The sequence below is a fragment of the Hylobates moloch genome, unplaced genomic scaffold (assembly GCF_009828535.3).
Source record: "Hylobates moloch isolate HMO894 unplaced genomic scaffold, HMol_V3 SCAFFOLD_10, whole genome shotgun sequence".
Classification (NCBI taxonomy): domain Eukaryota; kingdom Metazoa; phylum Chordata; class Mammalia; order Primates; family Hylobatidae; genus Hylobates; species Hylobates moloch.
In genome coordinates this window covers 75,236,696-75,249,281 of record NW_026652285.1, presented here as the reverse complement: position 1 = coordinate 75,249,281, position 12,586 = coordinate 75,236,696, and positions in this window count along the sequence as shown.

Genomic DNA, 12,586 nt, shown 5'->3' with positions numbered 1-12,586 from the left:
AGATCATAAAATGAAGACAAAATAAATAATTACAAAAAATTTTTTAAAAAAGGAAGAGTACAAAGGATGCTATTATCTTCCACGATATTTAGTTTATAATTTCTTTAAATTAAAAAATTTCCTTAGCCATATCCTTAAATCTCATGGCTTATTCCTAAATCTATCTCTATCCCGTAAATATGTATCTATAAAGCTCTATTTTCTGAAAATCATACCAATACCTGCCACTTCTAATATTCTCCATATACTTGTGTTAATGAGGCTTACTTACTCTTAAAGTTTCAGTAATTTCCTATATTACTTCCTTTCAAACTATACTAAATATTTTTCTTATTCTAGTTTGAGGTCAGCATACTTTTTTTTTTTTTTTTTTTTTTTTTTTGGTAAAAGGCCAGATAGTTTACACTCTCTGCCATATAGTAGGCACTAAATCAACAGTTGTTGAAGCAGTTAATGACTGGATGACTTGTACCTCTGCTATCAGTCAGGCACTTAATTTTTCGAATCCTCGACATCTACATTTGAGCAAGGTGAGGATAAAATAAAATTATTTCTAAGATATAATCAAGCAATTCTTTCAATAATTGTATAAATGGTAGAGACATTAGTCCTCTACATGGACTGTTATAAAAAGGCCTTTTAAAAGAATGTCATTGTTGTGTAGAATGAGAGAAAACAACACTTCAAAACGGCAATTTTTTGATTTTCACTCATCTGACGAAAGACCTACCTATTGAACTTTTTCACCTTTCCAATTTGCTTCAGACGCCGAATGACCACAGAATGGTCAACAATGAGTTCTGAGGCAACTTCTTGTGTAATCATAAGAGGATCAAATTCAATAATTGCTGACAACTGGTTGTTGTCAACTTCCAATGGCAGCCACTACACTCCTCATCTTCAAGGCTCTCGTCTTCTTTGTAAAACTTCTTGAACCACCACTGCACTATATGTTCATTAGCAGATCCTGGGCCAAATGCATTGTCCATGTTGTAATTTGTCTCTGCTGCTTTACGACCCATTTTGAACTCAGATCGGAAAATCATTGGGATTTGCTTTTCTCCTAACATCATTTTCATAGTCTAAAGTAAATACAAACAGCAAGTAATAAGTCATTCACAAAAGAACATAAAGTGAGAAGTGCACATTAAAAAGATGTTTAACATAACCACATTTATTTAAGAATGTATTCTAGTATTAAATGGCAAATTTCAACAATGCAAAAACCACAATTATGTTTGCACCAACGTAATATTTTGCGTTAATTGAAGTAACTCAATTATCTGAGTTACCACAGGACATAGATTTTGGCTGTGTTCCCCACCTAAATCTCATCTTGAATTGTAATAATCCCCACATGTCAAGGGTGAGACCAGGTGGTGATAATTGAATCAAGGGGACGGTTTTCCCCAAGCTGTTTTTGTGATAGTGAGTTCTCGTGAGATCCAGTGGTTTTTATCAGGGGCTTCCCCCTTCGCTCAGCACTCATTCGCTTTCCGGCCACCCTGTGAAGAGGTGGCTTTTGCCATGACTGTAAGTTCCCCGAGGCCTCTTCAGCCACGAAGAACTGTAAGTCAATTAAACCTCTTTTCTTTATAAATTACCCGGTCTCGGGTGTTTCTTCATAGCAGTGTGAGAACAGACTAACATGCATGCTATCTTAAGAAATGTTACAGATTGATCCCATTTTTACCTAGTTTCACTCACTTGTAATACCTTGCAAAACTATGGGAGAGTATCACAACCTGGATATTGACATTGATACAGTCAAGACACAGAACATTTCAATCAACGTATAAGTCTTCTCTGTTGCTTTTTTGTGTCTCGGGAGTTTTTACACTGACTGATAAATGAGTAATACTTGTTTCATAAAATGAATTTGGAAGTGTCTCTCCTCTTCCATTTTCTGGAAGATTGTGTAGAATTGCTATTGTTAAAAAAAAGAAATTTGATAGAATTCTGTAGTGAAATAATCTCAGCTGGGAGATTTTTTGTTAGAGAGGAGGCTAAATTATAAATTAAAATTCCTTAATACTTACATGACTATTCAAATTATTTCATTTTAGGTAAATTATTGTAGTTTTTTTTAAAGATTGGTGTTATATCTAAGTGCCAAATTTATTTATGTGGAGTTGTGTCTTGATTTCCTATTTACCTTTTGAGGTTGGTGGTGTCTATGGTTATGTATCTTACACTCATTATATGGGTAATTTATCTTTTCTTTTTTTTCATATTGTTATAGATTTGTCAACGTTATTGACCCTTTCAAATAATCAGTAATATGTTTCAATTATTTTCTCTATTGTTTTACTCTTTTAAATTTTGTTGGTTTCTGCTTTAATCTTTGCTATTTATTTCCTTCTGCTTGTTTTGGGTTTATTGTGTTCCTTTTTGGCTAGGTTTTAATGTGGGAGTTTAGATTATTTGACCTGGAATTTTTGCTTCTCTTTTAATGTGCTTATTTCATGCTATAAATTTCCATTTCAGCATTACTTTAACCTTGTCTCACACATTTTGATATGTTAACTTTTCATTTGTTACTTTTGGGGCATTTTAAAATTTTCTTAAAGACTATCTTTTTGATCAATGGAGTATTTAGAAGTATGCCATTTAGTTTCCAAATGTTTGGAAATTTTCAGGCTATATGAGGCTGTATGGTATATAGCCTATTGCTCCTAGGCTACAAACCTTTACAGCATGTTACTATACTGAATACTATAAAGAACCGTAATACAATAATAAGTATGTGTGTATCTAGAGAGATCTAAATGTAGGAAATGTACCATAATAATACAGTATAAAAGATAAAAACTGGTCCACCTCCAAAAGGTGCTTACCATAAATGTAACTTACAGGACTGGAAGTTGCTCTGGGTGAGTTGGTGAGTGAGTGGTGAGTGAATGTGAGGGCCTAGGGCATTACTGTACACTACTGTAGGCTTTATAAACACTCTATACTTAGGCTACACTAAATTTATAAAAAGATTTGTCTTCAGTAATGAATTAACCTTAGTTTACTTTCACTTTTTTACTTTACAAAATTTTTATTTTTAAACTTCATATTTTGTGATAATGTTTAGTTTAAAACACACATTATACAACTGTACAAAAAATTCCTATTTAATATTCTTATTCTATAAGCTTATTTCTGCTTAAAGATAAGTTTATTTTAATTTTTACTCTTTCAGCTTTTTGTTAAAAGCTAAGATGCAAGCACATACATTAGCCTAGGCCCACAGGGGTTCAGGATCATCAGTATCACCATCTTCTACCTCCACATCTTGTCCTACTGGACAGTCTTCAGGGGCAGTAGCATACATGGAGTTGTCATATCCTATGATAACAATACCTTCTTCTGGAATGCCTCCTGAATGATATGCCTAAGGCTATTTAACTTTTCTTTTTTTTAACAAGTAGAAGGAGTACATTCTAAAATAATGATAAACAGAACAGTATAATAAATACGTAAGCCAGTAAGATAGTTATTTCTTATCAGTTTCAAGTATTATGTAGTGTACGTAATTGTATGGGTGATACTTTTATACAACTGGGAGCACAGTAGGTTGTTTATACCAGCATCACTAACGAACGTGTTTCATGCATTGCACTATGATGTTATGATGGCTACAATATCACTAGGCGATAGGAATTTTTAGTTCCATTATAATCTTATGGGACCACTGTCATTAATGCAGTCCATTGTTGACTGACACCTTTTCATGCAGTGCATGGGTGTACATAATTTGTAATAATCAACTGGTTTGATATTTTCCCAATTTGAATAAAATACACATTGTACAAATATTACCTCCTTTTATGTCCCTATACTTACCTTATTTATCACATAGTTGCCTTAAATATTTTCTTTATATTATAAAATAATAATAATAAAACATGTGGTGCCACTTCTTTCTTGCCTTCACGGTTTATGATGAGAAATCCAATGTCATTTGAATTTTTTCTAGGTAACATATCATTCCTCTCTCACTGTTCTCAAGCTATTTTATTTGTATTTAGTTTTTACAAGTGTGACTGTAATATGTCTTGCAGTGATTTTATTGTGTTTATCTTGTTTAAAATAAAGCTTCTTAAATCTGCAAGTTTCTAATATACTTCCTCTAGGTCCGTGAGGTTCTGTTCATTTCTTTTTGCATCTGTTTTCTGCCTGCTGCTCAGATTGAGTAATTTCTATTGTCGTATCTTCACTTATTTACTATTTTTTAGCCTCCATTCTGCTGTACACACCTTTTGTTGAATGTTTCATTTTGGTTAGTGTCTTTTTCAGTTTTGAAATTTCCATTTGGTTCTTACTGATGTCATATTTCTGTATTGAGACAATGTTTTATTTCTAAAAGTTTCTGTTTTTTAATTTGTTTCTAGTATGTGCATATTTGTTTGTTGTAACATTTTTATGATGGCTGCTTGCCATAGTCTTAATGTTTGTGGTCCCCCAAAATTCATATGTTGAATGGATGGCTGATAGTATTTAGAGGTGGAGCCTTTGGAAGGTGATTAGATCATGAGGTTGGAGTGCACATGATGAGATTTGTGCCATTATAAAAGAGACCCCAGAGAGCTGCGTTGCCCATTCTGTTGTGTATGCTGCAGTGCGCAGGTGCCATTTATTAGGAATAGAACATCTCCAGACACTGAATCTACCAATGTCATGATCTTGGACTTTGCAGCCTCCAGAATTATTAGAAGTAAATGTTTGTTGGTTAGAAGCCACTATAGCAAACTGAACTGACTACGATACTGCTTTAAAATCTTTGTCAGATAATTCTAACATCTCTTTCTTATCTACATTTTGGTATCTTTTTTTATTCAGCTCACAATTTTCTTCATTTCTAGGATGACAGATAAGTTTTTATTCTGGATATTATGTGATAAAACTCTGCAACATATCCAAAATATTTGGTATTATTTGTTTTTCTCTGACACTGTTGTAGCAAAGGAAGTGGGAGAGTGCCACTTTATTATTGCTAGGTGTGGGATAAAAGTCCAGGTTTCCCACTCAACCTCTGTTGACATCATCGGGGGTAAGGGCTCTTCATTATTCAGTGCCGGAGTGGGAATTCTGGCTTCCCACTAGACCTCCATGGGTAATATCTTGACTGTGACGGGTAGGAATACCTTGTTACTTCTCTTCATATGGTCTTCTTGAGACCATGGGCATTGTCCTTGTTACAGCTTGATGGTAGAAAGCTCTGACTCTCTACTAGGTCTCCTCTGAAACCCACCTAGCATGAAAGTAGAGGGGCACCTTCTTACTGCCAGATGAGGGTAGAAATCTAGGTTCCCCACATGGTCTTCATTGCATAGCCTTGTTACTGCCCAGTAAAGCTGAAAATTCAAGCTTCCTAATTAGGCCCTGTCCTACCCCTCCCTAATGAGAAAGTAGGCAACCTATAGCCTGGTGAGGGTCCAAGTTCAAGGACGGGTGGGGTCACATTTTTCTCTGTGGCATTGGGCAGGGGTGTAGAAAATATCTAAAATGTTCCTGTCTTGCTAGATTGCCCCTTCCTTGGTCCTTTAGGGCTTTTGTGGGTTGTTTTGTTTTGTTTTGATGTTTTGGGAATTCTTAAGGTCAGTGTCTGGGCTATATGTGGCAAAATAAAAACCCAGGAAACTCCCCACTGTGTTGTTTCTTAGGTCCCATGGACCTTTGCTGTCAGCCTTCTTCCCAACTTTCAAAGCCTTACGATGTTTGTTTTGTATATAATGTTCAGGGTTTTTGGTTTTACTTAGCATTGATGTTTGAGAAACCTATTTCCACTTTCTTGCAATGGAGGTTGATTGCTTTCTCTTTAAATAAAATGTTACTAATGTGTAGATGTTTTTATATATGTTCTGAATTATTTAAATGCACTTGCTCTTTACACTGTTAACCTTTTTACTAACTCAGATTCCTTCGTGGGTGTGCAGATGTGTGTGTGTATGTGGGCATGCTGATGAGAAATCAAATCCAAATTTCTGACAAAATGATATGCTGCTGTCCAAAGACTGTTGGATTCATTTAAAAAATGTAGTTTATTTTAATTGTAAGTGCATTAACATCTCAACTTTTCAAATAATACTAAAGTGATGATTGGAGAAATGTCTCCTTGGGCAATATTCCTTTCCGACTGGGAGTTGGGATAATCTGAGTAAACTTTTTTCTTTTAAGTTCATTTTCACACTTTCCTATACTTCTCTTTATGATGTAGAAACTCCATGTAAGGAACTTGTTTACTTGCTAGCTAATTGGATGCATCAGTTGGTACAAGGATATTGTCATTTATCTTTTAAGGAATCAATATATGGCTTGTAGTGTTTTAAGAAGAAAATACACTGAATACTTCTTGTTACAGGTTTGTGATATTTTCAATATTTCACGCTAGAAAATTTCATTGGTTATAGTTTTGACTTACAATTCTAATTAAAATAAATGTTTCCTGGGTTCTTTTTAAAGTTACTTGGTTAAAAAAACAGACATATGATCAATCTTTGAGTAAAGCTAGTTTTTCAAAGGTGACATGACTGTGCGATAATTAATGGCCTTATAATTTGATCATTAATTCATTCAAAAAGGCATTTACTGAATAGCAGATATGCACTCACCATTAAGTTAAATATGAATAATTTATTAGGAATTACAAGTAAGTGTTCCCACTGTTCAAATAAACAAAGTGATCCATGACACCTTAAACAACATGGGAAATAACATCTGCCTAACCACAAGGTGTTAGGTTTTATATATTTATTTAAGTGTGCACCTGAATAGTAGGTAAATGCTTGTTATCATGAAGTTTGATTTAAATTACTTTCTATAAGGTGAAGTTAGATAACATTTCTTTTCTCTCTGCCATATTTTTCATTTAAAAGAATGCTGTATTCTGAACTTTACTGTTTACATGATTTTTCAGTGAAACAGTGCTACTGTTGACTTTTTCTCAAAACATGCTTTTACATGTTTAATGATTTTAATGGATAATAAAATATGGTCTGATATTTGTTGGTTCTTTTTGTATATCAAACATTTTTCTAAATTCATTGATGTGTTTTCTCACTTAATTCTTGGAACCACTCCATAATATAGAACAATCTTATCTCAGTTTTACAGAAAATACAGCAAGTATCCATAGATTAAGCAAATTTACCAATGATAAACAGTTAAAAACTATTTTGAAATTATAACCGTTGTTTGTTTTATCCCAAAGTCTAGTTGTTTGATACCATAATATACTGTCCAAGCGTCAATCTAAAGGATTAACAAAGGACTGTGTTAAGCCAGTTTCAAAGTATTCACTCCAAAATGGGAATCAAGTTCTGGGATATTAGACACAGTTATAGTTTGTCCTTCAGCACAGGTTATAGTCTAATTTACCATGGGTCATGTAAAATATCTAGGAGTAAAAACCAAACTAGAGCTATAAAATAAAAAGTGACCTTTAAAATCCAATAGTAGAGAAAAACAACTTTTGCCTCTGGAGGCTGTTGAAGGACAAAATAGGGATAAGAAAGTTCACTCCTATTTCCTGATATACATATCGCTTTTTCTAGCCAGGGTAACAGCAGTAGAATTAAGGACTTAAAATAAATTTTCTACATTTCTGAGGCTTTGAAATAGCCCTTAAACATCTCTGCCTTGGAATAAAAAAATAAACAAATCAACTAAAAACAAAATCTATTACTTTTTAATGCTGGTCACACAACAAAGAGGGTCTGTAGTTCCCTAATATGATCTTTTTTAATTTTTTTCTGCAATCCCTCTGCCCTTTGAAACAAAGCAAATGAAAACACTGGGTTTCAAGAATTAAAACCCTTAGCATTATAAGACATCTAATTGGAATAAGATTTATTTTTCAATCTCTGTATGCTTTTAGAGCATACAGAGAAGCTGCTGCCTCTTCTTTAAGTTCTAATCAATTGACAAAATTAATGGGTTTTTCCGTGCAACAATTGAAATAATTTAACAGAGGAACCAGGTTATCTCACTGATAGCTTGTATTGTTCAGAACTGTCATATTGGTGAGTACTTGAAAATTATTGGAAGTACATTGATTTTGTATCCTGAGACTTTGCTGAAGTTGCTAATCAGCTTAAGGAGATTTTGGGCTGAGACGATGGGGTTTTCTAGATATACAGTCATGTCATCTGCAAACAGGGACAATTTGACTTCCTCTTTTCCTAATGGAATACCCTTTATTTCCTTCTCCTGCCTGATTGCCCTGGCCAGAACTTCCAGCACTATGTTGAATAGGAGTGGTGAGAGAGGACATCCCTGTCTTGTGCCAGTTTTCAAAGGGAATGCTTCCAGTTTTTGCCCATTCAGTATGATATTGGCTGTGGGTTTGTCATAGATAGCTCTTATTATTTTGAGATATGTCCCATCAATACCTAATTTTTTGAGAGTTTTTAGCATGAAGGGTTGTTGAATTTTGTCAAAGGCCTTTTCTGCATCTATTGAGATAATCATGTGGTTTTTGTCTTTGGTTCTGTTTATATGCTGGATTACATTTATTGATTTGCATATGTTGAATCAGCCTTGCATCCCAGGGATGAAGCCCACTTGATCATGGTGGATAAACTTTTTGATGTGCTGCTGGATTCGGTTTGTCAGTATTTTATTGAGGATTTTTGCATCAATGTTCATCAAGGATATTGGTCTGAAATTCTCTTTTTTGGTTATGTCTCTGTCAGGCTTTGGTATCAGGACGATGCTGGCCTCATAAAATGTGTTAGGGAGGATTCTCTCTTTTTTCTATTGATTGGAATAGTTTCAGAAGGAATGGCACCAGTTCCTCCTTGTACCTCTGGTAGAATTCGGCTGTGAATCCATCAGGTCCTGGACTCTTTTTGGTTGGTAAGCTACTGATTATTGCCACAATTTCAGAGCCTGTTATTGGTCTATTCAGAGATTCAACTTCTTCCTGGTTTAGTCTTGGGAGGGTGTATTTGTCGAGGAATTTATCCATTTCTTCTAGATTTTCTAGTTTATTTGTGTAGAGGTGTTTGTAGTATTCTCTGATGGTAGATTGTACTTCTGTGGGATCAGTGGTGATATCCCCTTTTTCATTTTTTATTGCATCTATTTGATTCTTCTCTCTTGTCTTCTTTATTAGTTTTGCTAGCGGTCTATCAATTTTGTTGATCTTTTCAAAAAACCAGCTCCTGGATTCATTAATTTTTTGAAGGGATTTTTGTGTCTCTATTTCCTTCAGTTCTGCTCTGATTTTAGTTATTTCTAGCCTTCTGCTAGCTTTTGAATGTGTTTGCTCTTGCTTTTCTAGTTCTTTTAATTGTGATGTTAGGGTGTCAATTTTGGATCTTTCCTGCTTTCTCTTGTGGGCATTTAGTGCTATAAGTTTCCCTCTACACACTGCTTTGAATGTGTCCCAGAGATTCTGGTATGTTGTGTCTTTGTTCTCGTTGGTTTCAAAGAACATCTTTATTTCTGCCTTCATTTCCTTATGTACCCAGTAGTCATTCAGGAGCAGGTTGTTCAGTTTCCATGTAGTTGAGCGGTTTTGAGTGAGTTTCTTAATCCTGAGTTCTAGTTTGATTGCACTGTGCTCTGAGAGACAGTTTGTTATAATTTCTGTTATTTTACATTTGCTGAGGAGAGCTTTACTTCCAACTATGCGGTCAATTTTGGAATAGGTGTGTTGTGGTGCTGAAAAAAATGTATATTCTGTTGATTTGGGGTGGAGAGTTCTGTAGCTGTCTATTAGGTCTACTTTGTGCAGAGCTGAGTTCAATTCCTGGATATCCTTGTTAACTTTCTGTCTCGTTGATCTGTCTACAGTGGGGTGTTAAAATCTCCCATTATTATTGTGTGGGAGTTTAAGTCCCTTTGTAGGTCACTCAGGACTTGCTTTATGAATCTGACTGCTCCTGTGTTGGGTGTGTATATATTTAGGATAGTTAGCTCTTCGAAGTATGTATTTCAAGGATAAGTCTTGAAAATTTCAGTTTCAGAAAGTCTGGGTTGAAGCCTAGGAATGAGCATTTTTAACAAGCACAGCAACAATACAGGTGATAAAGAACTACACTGTGAGAGACATTGCACTAGGTAAGGGAGTAGTCAGATACTTTGACTGGCTAAGCATAGCCATATACATGCAACATTTCAGTTTTTTTTTTCAGTTGCAAGAAATTTTATGTTATAGTCATAAAACCACATCAAGAGATGAGCTGTACTGCCTTCACCAAAATGATGTCAAGCTGGTCAAATTATTAAGTGAAATTGGCATAGTCTCATTTTATGTTTCTTATAACTGTGGATATGTCTAGATAGTACAGACAAGAAAAGTACAAGAAATTACCCTTCCCTTAAAACAGAACGCTATTATAGAGCTATGCATATATGCTAACAGTATGTTCAGCATCTCTTCTGCTCTGTTACTTGAAGTAGGTGACAATACTAAATCAATATGTTAAGATATTTTACTGAAAGCTGCCACCAGACAGACGGAGAAGAAACAGGAAGAGGCAAGAATTGGGTCCAGATAATACTTGTAAAATACTTGAATATTTTATAATTCCTTATAAAGCTCTTGTGTAAAATACCTGAATGTAACACAGGATTTTATCACAATAAATTATATTCTTTGTTTCTTATTGAAATAGTGCCTGTTCATTTAACAATCAAAACTGTAACCATGTCTGCTGCGGTGGCTAACGCCTGTAATCCCAGCACTTTGTGAGGCCAAGGTAGGCGGATCACTTAAGGTCAGGAGTTTGAGACCAGCCTTAACAACATGGTGAAACCTTGTCTCCACTGAAAATACAAAAATTAGCCAGGAGTGGTGGTGCATGCCTGTAGTCCCAGCTACTCAGGAGGCTGAGGCAGGAGAATCACTTGAGCCTGGTAGGTGGTGGTTGCAGTGAGCAGAGATCATGCCATTGCACTCCAACTTGGGCGACAGAGCAAGACTCTGTCTCAAAAAAACAAACAAACAAACAAAAAAAACCTGTAATCAGTCTTCTCTAGCTATCATCTAGTTATCATAGAAATTATAACTGATTTTATTGCAAAAATATTCCGACATTTTAAAAAATTAGGACAACATTTCAAGAAGTGAAAATCTTTTTTTCCCTAATTCTTCTTCTTTTGTTGTTCTTGTATGTTTTGATTAAATATATTTGTTGGTTATGAAAATATAACACAGAATACTTTGGGGGATTATTCATTGCAATGCATAATTTAAGTAATACATTAGTCTAGTTTTAATTTTATACTGAAGGAAAAGTAACTTTTGACTGCTTTGTATGATAAGTCAAGGGAAAGTAAATACAGTTTTAATTCCTAGTTTATGACAGTTGCTTTTTATATAATATCTTATTTTTCTCAACAATTCCATGAAGTGGGCATTATTACCATTTTTTAGAAAATGCAATTGGAATTTATACAGAAAAAGTAAATTGCTCAACTAACTAGTTGTCTCACAACTAGTAAATGACAAAACTGAGGTTTTATCCTATGCCTGACTAATTCCTAATTTTATGGAATAGTAAATATTGTTCATATATCAGATTGTTACATAAACACAGTGATTAACAGAATATTTGCATATTTGGTAAGAAAAATAATATAAAATACTACATATAGTATGATTTTTTAAAAGTAGAATGTGGCTTATAAGCGATAACATCACAGTGTTTATTAAATGATATATTAATACAACATCTCATGGAACATGACATTTTGTATTTATTAACTGTATTTTAGATTTTATGAAATTGTAAATCAAACATTTCCATGCTTTATATTTTCTAGTATGTGTCGTATGTTACACACGCTCTCCTTTGGGTTCTAAAATTTGAAAAGAATATCTAGCATGTCATTCATATCAGTGCTTCCAAAAATGTAATGTGCATATGAATCACATAGGAATTATGACAGAACAAGGATTGTGTAAAACACAGATTCTGATTCAATAGTGTACATCTTGATATTCTTCATTTTTAACCAGCTTCCAAGTGTTCTGATGCTTTTATTCTCTGAATCATACAGGATAATTAGGATTTAGGCCACATGAATATAGTAAAAGGTAAAGGGAAATAGCGTTGGCTTGCAATTTTATTGATTTTTTTTTGCGTAATGATAACAAACCAAATATTGATAAATTCACACATTTAAATATACATAAACCTCAGACCCTGCAGTACCACTCCTAGGTATGCAGCATGGAGAAGCTTATTGTAGCTGCAAAACTTACTGTAGCTGCAAAAGTTTTTAGATCAATATTGTTTGTATTTGCAAACATCTAGAAATAACTCAAAGTTCATAAAGATAGCACCATGTTTCATTAATTAATCAACTAATAATTTTAATTTTTTTATTTTTCAACTTTTATTTTAGATTCTGGGGCTACATATGCAGATATTGGGATATTAGGCCTTGAGGATTACAAAGGTGTATTATATGATGCTGGGGTTTGAGGTACGATTGAACCTCTCATCAAGGAAGTAAATATAGTAACCAATAGGTAGTTTTTTGAGATTTTTAACCCTCGACCTTCTCCTTCTCTGCCCCCTTTTGGATTCCCCAGTGTGTATTTTTCCTATATTTATGTCCATGTATACCCAATGGTATAAGAGAT